The sequence below is a fragment of the Stegodyphus dumicola genome, chromosome X1 (genome assembly GCF_044657685.1).
Source record: "Stegodyphus dumicola isolate Sdum_Otavi_A_Nest chromosome X1, ASM4465768v1".
NCBI classification, from domain to species: Eukaryota; Metazoa; Arthropoda; class Arachnida; order Araneae; family Eresidae; genus Stegodyphus; species Stegodyphus dumicola.
In genome coordinates, this window is record NC_140780.1 from 244,649,968 (window position 1) to 244,662,798 (window position 12,831).

Below are 12,831 nucleotides of genomic sequence, written 5' to 3' on the forward strand. Positions count from 1 at the left end.
TAAAAATTTCTTAATGTTAAAGAAAAAGGAAATTCATTTCATTAAATGTAGTGGAATTAGATGTTCCCCTTTAATAACAATAAATTACAGACGTCATATTGGTTTAATTTCACACTTAGATGCTGAACGAAGGATCTAAATTATTTATTTATAAGAGTTATAGGGTTCCAACCTTAAAGTTAGAGCTATGTGTGTGAAACCTCGAGAATTGGTAAGCGAATAATCGCTTTAGCTCAGGAAACAGAAGCAAACTCCAGAAGGGTTAATTACCTTTTATTCCTAAAACTAAAGATTAACAGATGGCCCTTTTCTCAAGATGTACAGAAAAGCCTCCACTTGGGCTTGAACTCAAGAGTACTAAGAAAATCAAACTTAATTAATGCTTAACTAAAAAGATATGGTCGAAGCTATCGAAATTCTACATTAGTTGGCCCCTAAATGCTAACTAAATGGCGAAGCTATCAAGGGCCTGATATAGAGCCAAGCATAGTAATAGCTTAGAGAGAGTGTAGCCAAAAGACAAAGCGCACTAGTCAGAATCTCTGGCTCTCTAATGAAGTCAGTGGAACTTCGACTTAATTACCGCTCTTTCTTCATTTGCATTAACCGCGATTCTAAAAACACACTCTGGCAAGAAATTTGTAAGCTGAAATTAGAAGGGACAGGAAAGTAGCTTTAACTAAAGATAACCGTTAAAAACTTAGGATAAACCTTAAAGAGCAATAGCTTCCTTTGTTGAATTCGCTATTTTAGAGTCCAACAGTCATTTTCTTCTCAGCCTTCTTTGGACATTTCGTGAGCTTCTGAAATCTTCCTTTGAAATTTCTCACTGTTATTCTCGAAATAAGAATTAGTAAATTTGCCTCTTTAGTAAGTTTGTCTTCAAATATAGGCTTTTTTCTAGTTAAGTCATACCTTATATTAAAATAACGTACTTAAATAAACACAATAATAATAATACATATAATAAAATAACGTACTTAAATAAACACAATAATAATAATACATATAATAAAATAACGTGTGAAACCCTTTTAGGACGTTTACATAGTCTTTTCGCCCAAAGGACATTTCGTTTAATTTTCCTTCCCCACGAGTCATCTGCGGAGGAGTGTCAATGTTTGGTGGGTGCGAGACCCTACCCCTAATAGAATTAAATTGAAAGTTATGAATTAAATTCTGTCAATAACTTAAATCAATTATCTTTAATAATGATTAAATATAAATTATGTTTTAAAAATTGAATTTAGAATACTAAAAATGAGAGAAGGGGAAACCGAAATCTGCTGAGATGCTGCATAATTCTTGAGGTAAATGCTAATCACCCAGTTCCAGAAAGTAACAACATATTTACACGAAAGATATAATAAGTACAAATACAAATAGAAATGCTACATTAATGTAAATTCAACAAAACATTTATAACGCTTTCACAGACGACAAAACGTAAAAATTTTCTAACAGGTGTAACTGTTTAATGGACGTCAAATTACACTTTCGCGCAGCCTGTCCGAAACAATCAGTATCAGCCTCATGATATTGTGGTGGAGTGGCCGAAACCGCTATGCAAACCCTGGGTTGTGACATCAGGTTGAAAGGAACACAGCATAAAAATTTTATTTAACGCTTAAAAAAAATGGCTACATACAGTCAACAACAAGAGAAAAAAAACCTATCTTTTTCTTAAAATCAAATTCTATACATTTTACGTGCGAGAGCAATACGTGGCTCTCGAGCCTGCGTTGTTAACATTGCCAACAATTTAATTATTTTAATAACAACTATTGAAAACGTATTCGGAAGTTAAATAATAATAATTTTCATCTTATGCTCACGAGCATGGAGGTAAGACTACTTCCATGCTCACGAGACATCTTTGTCCATATTAATCTTCAGTTTCTTATTCCTTTATGCGACCTTATCACAATATTTATTGGCAGATTTTTCTCAAGTAGCATCCATTTCTACTCTGACGGTTGTTCTGAATGTTTCCCTTGTGTATAATTAGTCCCCTCCCGAGTACTTTTTAGAACGTTTACATAAAATGAATTTCACCCTTATTGAAACAAGTAAAGGCAAACCATTCGCAATATTATTTAAATGTATAGTTATGTATACTAACAAATTTTGATTTATAAGTACATTTTTATATTTCTTCATTAAGAAAATAACATGCATTTACAATATTTGTAGGTAATTATATCTTTAAGATAAGGTTACTTATAATTATAATTTTCTTATTTGCACGCATGATTTCGGAGAAATCATTCGCCAAATTAAAAAAAATAAAATAAAATAAAATAAAATAAAATAAAATAAACCTTAAATGAGTTTAAAGGGAGCAACTACTACGCTTCTCGGAAAATAATCGATTTTGGAGTTACAAAAATAAAAAATAAAAAATTTACTTTTGTAAGAAAATGTAATTAAATTATTTTAAACTTATTATTGTAAAATTATTTTTCGCTTCAGATTGGTTGCTTTCGTAATACATTTTTTTTCTATTATGAAAAAAAGAATCAACTAAAAATAGGGATTTATAGATAATACTGCGCATAATATATATATTCCAGTATTATGTGGATGATGAATAAGGTATTTTATTTAAAAGATTTTAAATATTTGGAGTATAAAATAAAAATAACAAAAAATTATTAAGGATATGGAAATACGTATACAAAATTTTACGTTAATAAGGCAGTTATAAAAATATCAACCTTTAAAATGTTTTGTATTTGGGGGATATTTTGACATTATAAAGGTTCTTGAGTTCTCATTTTATCCTTTAACCGCTGTCTGTATTTTCAAATCATTTGCTTATATTGATATCTACAATTATCAGTAAATTGTCTTTTAAATAACTTTTGATTAATGGTTCTTAAAACATCTCCCGTAGCTTTTTTTCCTTTTTAACTTACAGCACTTATCTTTTACAATCCAAGTTATCGAAAGATAAGAAGATGTGGTTTTGTGCAGAACTGCCACCGAACTATACAAACTATTACCCATCCAGCAATTAATGTTTTCTGTGTGCAAGTGGCCCTGCTTTTCGATCTACTATGCGTCTTATCAAAATCTACTATACGTCATATAATCTACTCATGACACTAAAAGTGTCACTAAACCGTTTTCCTCACAGTCCTAATTTAAGCCCCACGTGCCAGATAAAGAAGGAAGTGGGGGAGATTAAGTTTTTTTTTCCATCTAACAATTTCATTTCTTATCACTTTATCCTTTAACCGCTGTCTGTATTTTCAAATCATTTGCTTATATTGATGTCTACAATTATCAGTAAATTGTCTTTTAAATAACTTTTGATTAATGATTGTTAAAACATCTCCTGTAGCTTCTTTTCTTTTTTAATGTACTTTTTAATCTTAACTTAGGTATATATTTATTTACGTATTACACACAATCTTAGAACATTCAAAATAATAAAAAATTATTTACAGCTAAGGAGAGTTAAATAAGTGTAATAACAGAATTATTTTCATAAATTAAACTTCCACATACATAAAATAATGCTTACTTTTATACAAAAACAATACACCATTTTTCTTTCGTGTCTTCTTTTGTTTTAATGCCAAACGCCATTGGAGTTAGAGCAACATTTCGGGAATGGGTATTTTAGATACTTATTGGGGGGGAGGGCGATTAACCATTTGGTTAGGACAATCCGACACTTTTTGAATACAATAATTTAATCACTCATTGAAAAAAAAAATTCTTTTATTAGACGACTATTATAATTTTGGTTTAAACTCTTAAAAATGAATTAGAATGCTAAGAATTTCGTATCATCTGCCAGAGTTTAAAGTAATAATACTTCAAAATCCTTGCTTTGGTAAAATTTGCATATTTTCATGCAAGCGAAAAGACTTGCTACTCGGAATTTTCCATGGAGCATAAATGGAGAAGAATTAATTTCCGGTAAAAAGACAACCCTCTGCTAGGCTCACAGTTTTCATGTGCCTTACAATATCAAAACTCTAATCTCTCTAAACTTTATAGGCTGTCTAAACTAAGTTAGACAGCCTACAAAGTTTGGTATGCGTTGCAATCATCTAATAGTGTCCAAACTCTTGGTAGACGTTAAACGAATTATCGCTAAGTATAAAATAATAACTGAGCATTGAGAAGGATGTAAAAGACTCTTTTATTTAAAACCAAGAAGAACAGAAGGCAATCCTGGTACTTACAACTCGGCCAGCACTTATGGGGAGATAACTTAAAGTGACAGTCAAATATAATGTGAATTCAAGTAAGCTAGAAGCCGAAGGCTACACAAATTAATTTAACTCGAAGTTGGCTCAAACATAACCGGAGTGGAGATTCAATACCGGCGATTATAATGCAAGGCCAAAGTCTACAAGTCTTATCTTAGCTAGCAACATAGTAACAAGGTTACTAGCTAAGATTAACACGTTACTAGGTTGCTATCTTAGCTAGTAACGTGGCCTTGAGAAGCAGAACAAGTTTTATCTTACAATCTAAAAAGCTCATCTTAAATACTCGCGAGATAATTTGCATTCTGACGTGGAAGTGGAAGGAAGAAGTGACAGTCAATGTTTAAATCATAAAATAATTGTTTAATTAACATAAAGGAACTCTACATGCAAAATAAAAAATATGATACTTTAATTAAAATTCAGTTTCCTTTGCAGAAATATCTGAAATCACTTCTCAAATGGTGCAGCCAGAACTAATAATCCCATTGAAGGGTAGCATTCCAAGTCAAATAAGAAAGCTGTCCGTCCGCATTTAAACGTATATTCCTTGATTCAGCTTCTAAAGCACGACTAAGCGGGAAAATTATCACCCATGCGGATGCTAAGTGGCAGCAATAAACAACGGATATCCCTGTTGAAATATAGAGAATTAAATGAAAATTAAAAAATCTTTAAAGCAGGATTTTCAAGCAACGAAATTTTATTAGAAAACTATATCGATTCTATGAGCACTACATATGTATTATCTATGCATGTGCATATTTCAAACTTTACTTAATTTTGTGTTGCCTTTTATAGCTGAAACACGCTTTTCTTTAGGTAATTTTAATTTAGGCATTTAATTATTTGCGTAGTATACACAATTTTAGATCACAAACAATAATTAAAGAGCTGCTTAACTCCTTAAAATAATAATTTTAGTCTAATAGCTATTAGTTTCACAAATTAAACTTTCACATACATAAAATAACATTTATTTTCATGCAAAAATAAGAAATTATTTTTCACTCGTATTATCTCTTTTTAATGACAGAAGGGATTAGTGCAGAATAACATTTCGAGAATGGCTATTTTAAATACTTATTGAGAAGAGGAAAGGAAACATTTGATTAGTAAAATGTAGCACTTTTTGAATATCGCAATTTAGTTATTCACTGGAAAATAAATCTTTTTACCAGATGAATGCTGTGATTGTGTTTAAGACTCTTGATGATTAATACGGACGCTAATAATTTCTTTTCATCTGAGTTTAAAGCGATAATACCTTAAAAATCCTTGCTTTAGAAAAATTTACATATATTTATGCAAAGTAACTTCTTAACGAAAAGACTCTCTGATTCGAATTTTCCATATACTATATAACGTAAAGTATCCGGTAAAAAGCATTTCATGGAGAGTAACTAAAATTGTCGTTTTTTATTGCTTATATTAACAAGAACAATAAAAATAAAAATAGACGTGTAAATAAATTTAACCAGTTTAATTTTGCTTAGCATAAACAGAGGAAAAAGCGATCGGAAAATCGAAGTTCCGCATATTTAGATTTAGGATAATTTGGAGTTGGACTATGTTACTAATTGCTAACATCCCAAACTCAACCCTTTGACAACGCCCTTGAAGCCAAGAATACACACGGTGAGCTTCCGGAATTAGTTTCTTTTCTCCGTCACACTGTTTCTGTTTCCTCTTATTCACGTCTCTTTATTCAGGCAGGTTAATGGCCTCAAGACTTTTCTTTAGGCTTTTGTTTATTGCATGTTATCAGTCTTCGTTTAGTAACTCTTGAATAAGCTGCGCACACATTGATATCCTTTCTTTGCAGAATAATCAATTAATATAGCGTAAGGATCTCTTCTACAGATGCAAGATTGGTTAATTTCGACGAACTCGATTTTTCTTGCAAACGGCATGCACAGAAATGTAAAGTACTGTATACAATCTAAACGCTTATACGAAAATCTAATCTACATACATATTTTTATAATTACCAATAGTTACCAGCCAAACGAATATTTAGGAAGCTCCGAGAGTCTTCCACCCCTATCACCTACTAACAACCTCTCGAGAGGATTTTAGGCTTGCGGTGTATTTCGAGGGACTCCTTGCCGCGCAGGCACTATACGCTTACAAACATTCATGCCTTCTCCGGGATTCGAACCAGGCCTCCAACGGTAGTTCAATCAGTGTCACTAACCACTGTACCATTATATCGCCTGGGCGGTCCTGAACATAGTAGCATAGACAAATAATACATGTGACATACTGACATTATGTAGAATTCTTCCATTTCCATAAGTAAGTGACAAATGTAAAGGTTGATCTAATCAAATGCAAAATGTCATTAGTTAACTCATTTCTTACTAAATGACCATTCACATTTTCTTACTAAATGGCCGTGCGCTAAATACATAATATTGTTGCGAAATGCCTAGCTGCTGTGAGATAGCTTTCCCGCAAAGCGGAATTAGGGTTGCCAGAAATGGTAGGGAAGGGTAGGTTGCCAAATTTGGCGCGAAATCGCCGATTAAGCGATATTTGGCAACAAAATTGGCGATATGCCATTGACGGAGCGAGAATATTCTAGAACGCATTCTTAGCAGTTTTCCTCGGGAATGTTCTCGCAGGTAGGGTAAAGCTATATATAACTTGACTGTACGGGGAAAAAGGAATATCTTGTGTTCCGTAGTGTAGCGTCATGAGTATAGATCAGCTTGAGAACGATTGGCCGAGTCGGAAGCTGTACTTTAGTGCTTTGCCGTGAAGCTGTCTTCACCGTTATAGCCTGTGTTGCTGATTGTTTCAGGGTATTTATCGTAATTTTTCGACGACAGTAAACGTGCCTTTGGAACCGTCCTATGTAACAGTCTTACTGACGAATAAATTGTGTTTTGATTCTTCATCAAGTGTTATCATCAGTTACTCCAAATTCACGAGCCCGTAAAACGCAACAATTTTCAAGAAAATTTTAAGCATACCATCAATTTTTTTTTAATTCTAAACTTATCCGCTGTATGGATTTAACACAAACAAAAATGGATATATCTATAAATATGACAGACTAATCTTGCAATATAAGTCGTGTTTAAACTATACAAATTGAACACTCAGCTCACTACAGCTAAAATAGTTTTCAAAGAAATAAACTTATGTCTAATAAGCTTCTGTAAGGTTTATTTTAACTAGCATATTATTTTTATGCTAACTCTGTCCTGTACTTATGAACTTTCGTCAGCCTTGTCGGAAATGTAAATTAGGTTTTAAATAGCGAGTGAAATCTTAGATCAGAGAAAGAGTTTGGCAAAGCAATCACCAATGCTGCTTTCTGCCTACCTGGTGGTGGTAGTTGAACTTGTAGTTGAAGCTGAGCATGTTTTGATGAGTGACGTCTGACCTTTACCAAAGGAGATTACCAGGGCTGTATTAACCATTAAGCAATATAAAACAGCTCGTGCATCAAGAAAATGGCGCACCAAAAATTTCTGATTGCTGGTTTTACCATGGAATGCATGGTACAGCTAAACCGAGAGAAGGAACAAAGAAAACGCTGGTGTAAACAATATGTAGGGGCACCAAAATCTAAGTGCTTAGGCTCTCTAAATGTCTTAATCAGGCCCTGGAAGTTGCGCAACATTAAGAGCCTGGCTCTAGCATTTATTTTACTATTTTTGTTGCACATATTTAATTGTGACGTATTTTCAAATCCCGCAAGAAGCGATGAGATTAAATAGTTATATTTTAATTGCATATACGATTGCTAGACTAAACAAAATTTTAATTCTTTTTTACTTTTCTTTGTATTCACTACTGCTTTATACTTTAAAGCGAGGACAATACATCTTATATAAGCTAGGAAGGTTAAACGAGTGTAAAGTTTAAGTGAAAGTTAGGTTTAACCTTATAATTTGATTGCTTAGAAATCACTGACACTTCAGAATAAGAAGCCCTGAATCTGAATCTGATCAAAGCAAAATCTGTTCAGTAATACTCATTTGAAGTTGAGCATTTTGGAGTATTAAGTACTTTATTAGCACTGTTGGTAAGCGCTCCCCCAAAACTTGGTCCAAGTTATGAGCACTCCAGAAAAGGAGGGCCCAGTGCAAGGGCTCATATACCGTAGCAGTAAAAAGGACATTAAGCTTATTAATATATATATATATATATCATGAATTAAAATGCATAAACACGAGGGGGTCGGGGGACAATTATTTGAGCAATATCAATTTTACTGCAGAAATTGCTTTTCACTCAAAGTTGAATTAGCTAAAATGCTTAATCGGAATGAGTTCTTTGGTTCTCTGCATTGGTTCTTAATCCTTTCTATTCACGGAAATGTTTGGCCTAGCTTGAATTGCCAGTTTGGCATCGCCTTATTACTCGAGTAAAGAACGAAGCACCTTCGTATTTATTTCTTAATTATTGTTCATTGAACGGGAGTTGGCTTGTTCCCCTTGAACAGTCAACTAATTTCCCATCAATGGTAATGATTACTAGCATTTAATTTAATTACTTGCTTTTAATTTTTTCTTTTTACAATTAAAACTTTGTTATTCATGATTTAATTCAAGTCCCCATTAAACATTTTTAAAAATTTACATTCAAGTTACTTTAAAACAAATTTCGAAATTTAATTACTAAGTATGGATTCACTCTTTTAAGATAATTCTACTAAAATTAATCTTGGGAGATAATATAATCAATATTTCTTATATATTTATATATATATATATATCATAGCAGTAAAAAGAATATTAAGCTTATTAACATATATAATTTGTTATATATATATATATATATATGTATATATATATTATATTATATTTGATATAATATATTTACTATTATTATAATACTTTTTTTTTTTTTCTTTCAGATTTTGTGTTTAGGTGGAAGGATCCGTAGATATCCATCCATTATATTTGATATAATATATATATATATATAATTTATTTCCTAAACAGTATTGATTAATTGATTATATTATCTCCTAAGTTTAATTATAGTAGAATTATTTTAAAAGTGTGAATCCATACTGGTAAGTTATATTTTGAAAGATGTTTTGAAGTAATTTATATATATATATATATATCAAATTAACATTCAACGACTTCATCTGCTAAAGGTCCTGGATCCTTCCACCTAACCACAAAATCTGAAAAATAATTAGTTAGTTTTGAAACATGAATGCCTTCTGCCCAGTGCTAATTATTGGCCAGTTTTGTTATGCTATACATCACTATCGAGTTACCAAATCACATGAACTCGTTTTAAGCATTCCTTTTAAACACTTTCTCAGAATGTGAGTAGAGTAGTGATCTACATCTTCAACTAAAAATTTAATGATGTTAATTAATGTTAATTTAATAATGTTTAATTTAACAGTAAAAACCATTATGAAGTTAACAAGACGGAATAAATAAATACCCCATTTAGACAGACAGCCTTGGAATAAACATAAAAAAGTTTCAATTTAGCAGATAGTGTGAAAAATTATAAGATCATGCTTCCTGAAAAACTCAGGTGCTGGATGAGACTTATCGCTAAAAATAAAGAAAGAAAAAATTAATTCTTAAAACGAAAGTACTCTTGTTATTCAGTACTTCTACTTCACAAAACCTGTTTTCTCTACGATCATATTTAACACTAACAATGCAAAATCTAGATTAGTGTTAAATGCCGAAAAAACTTAAGAGAAAACGTATGTTTTGTTTAAAGCAAAATTGTTTAGTAAGACTTTAAAGCTTTCTCATCTGTTAGAAAGTTTAACAAAAATAGCTTTAACATTCTACTCTTTTTAGATTTATTCTGAATTGATTTCTGCAGGGGCTTAATTTGTTATTGAATACTGGAATTTGAATACTGAAACAAAAGTAATTTGTTCATGTAAGGAAAAACCTTGAACTCTCTTTTTCCTTCTCTTTAATGAGTGCCTAAAATGGAACATTCAGAAAATGTGACTTACAATCATAAGCTTTACTTTTAGAAAAGCGAAAATGTGAATTCCCAAATATGGCATTGTTATTGCATAAAAAGAAATAAAAAAAAGTTTGATCAATACGTACAGAGTTATCGTTTTACTTCTTTCTCGTTAAAAAAATCGGGAAGTTTTTCATTCTAATGAGCAGCATATGTTTGTGTTTCTTGTATAACAAATATTCTCAGGATTTCACTTTTTTGTGAGTGGAGAAGTAATTATGAGTAGTTTTAGCAAAAGGTATTTTAAAAGAGATTAATAATAGATTATTTTCCTGCATACCAATCATTCTTTTTTATTTTAAAAGAGATTAAAAGAGAAATTTATTTAAAATAGATTATTTTCATTACTTAAACTGCATACCAGTGGTACTACTTTTAAGCCATCATCTGCTTTTCCATTTTTTTTTTTTTCGGTATTAATTTCTAAAATTTGCTTCATAACAGCTTTTAAAGGTCTTAAAAAATTTCCAACGAAAGGAAAATATGAGTTTCATTTCAAATTGCACTAAATATACTGAAATTGAATTAATAAATAATAATCTATTGTGAAAAAGTGACAATTCTGTTCTTTATTAATAATTTTTAAAGACAACAGATTTAATAAAACGTTTTGCAGCGTGGAAGAGGAAGATTCTTTGCTTATTGCTGCAAGTAGATTCTTTTAGCAAACGCAGGATCTACCAAAGATCAGAAGCGAGTAAGTAAAGTAAGTTTTTTTTGTGGGCTTTTGTAGCGTCCACTGAGCTTTCGTCTGGGACCCGCTTGTCTTGCGGTCTCCCCTTCTCACCATGAAAACATTGCTTTCACGCACCAGGAAAACTTTACTGTCAGGCGGCCCGCAGGGCAGTTATTTCAAAGAGCTGGAACACGTCATACAAATAGTATGATATTCACGGCATATCAGCGGCACTTGGACTTGGATGATCGTAGCAATGGTATTTGCAATATTGGTGCCACATCGCTGGACCGGTTTCGAGTCCCAGAGAAGGCTTAGGTGTATGTAAATGTATAATATCTATGTGTATGGAGGTATTTAAAATACTGGGGTAGCGAAAGTTTTCTTGATAGGCTTGGAGGTACGGGAAAAGGGGTGAGACACCCTCAGATCTGTGCCCCGTGATGTTCTTCATCAAAATAGAGCGGAATTTCTCTTTTCTCACGGGCGTAATTCTGTTGCCACCTGTGGTGCGCCCTAGGCAACGTTCTCGGTGATGAGACGTCTAAATGGCCGATGGGCATTGCCCATTGATGACGAATACATTAAATTTCAAGTATCCAGCCATTTATAACACCAACACATTTAGACATCTAAACCTTTACCAATTTCATTAATTGTTGTTGATTTGGAAGAGAGAGATTGCTGATAAAAAGCATATAGTTTATCATGAAATATTTCAGAATGATTCATTTCGCTATGTTTTTGATTGAAACTTATAATGCTAAGTGTAAACGATGAGTTATACATTGCCAAATTACAATATTATGAAATTTTAATAGAATTTTGATTTCAGCTCTCGATTTGCTTCCTGATATTTACTCTAGCTTCATCTGACAAAATGCGATTAAATGATTTTTCAACTAGCTTTCAATAAAACATAGGAATTTAAACTGTTATTTACAGGTACGCATACATCCAGCTATACCTTCTAACTGTAAAACGAAAAGAACAAGGGGCTCGTAGATTAGACATAAATTTAACAAAGGTCTGGCGCTAGCCATTGATGGTAGTTCGACTAGGCGTCATACACTGGTGAACAGACTGGTTGCAAGGAAGTTCTCGTGATTTGTTTCATATGTAGCGTAGCTATGAGCCAGTTTTCCTTAAAATGTCTTTCACAAAAGTATCCCCCTCCTTGGCAAATACTCTTACGTGCTTCGCCACAAACGAACTGAAAAACTGCTTTTGTGCACGAGACATCCATACTCGAATGCGTGATACCGCTTCGAAAAAAAAAGCTTATTCATCTCCCTTTTTTTATTTTAGGAACATTTAATTCTGATTTAGTTATAACAAATAAATATACGCCTACAAACATTCATTTGCCTCCGTCCGACCAACGATCGAGCGGTAAAATCGCTGAACACTTGTAGTTCCTTGTAGTAGGTTCGATTCCAGGTGAATGGGCTGGCTGCATGGACATTTTCTTGGTTTTTCCCATGTGTACCTAGTATACGAACCATTTTCTCTTAGAAAGTCCTCCACGAAGGCATCGCTTCCCTTAGGAAGATAGCCTTAGACTGCTTTGTCGAAATCTCAGTAAACCGAATTAACCATTTGCCTCCTTTCCACTCTTCACTGGCCGAGTAGTTAAGAAAGTTTAGTGGCACGACATTGTCGTATAAAATATTTTCTGATAGGCGTGTAATTGTAGTTTGTACAATTTAGTCCATTTTGTGTATTGCTGATGATATTTGTGTAAAGAATTACCTTAAATCTGTCTTGCAAGCTCTTGTAATAATTTCTCTTCATCCTTTGTTCACATTTTGAAGTGGTAGCAAAATATTGGCGTGTTTAAAAATTATCAATGGATTTTCCTCTTCGCTAAGACCAAAATTAAAGGGTCATGAGACTATAAGTTTCTTGTGTTCAGTGCAGAAACTATCGCTTAGATTCTTCAGGTTTGATTCT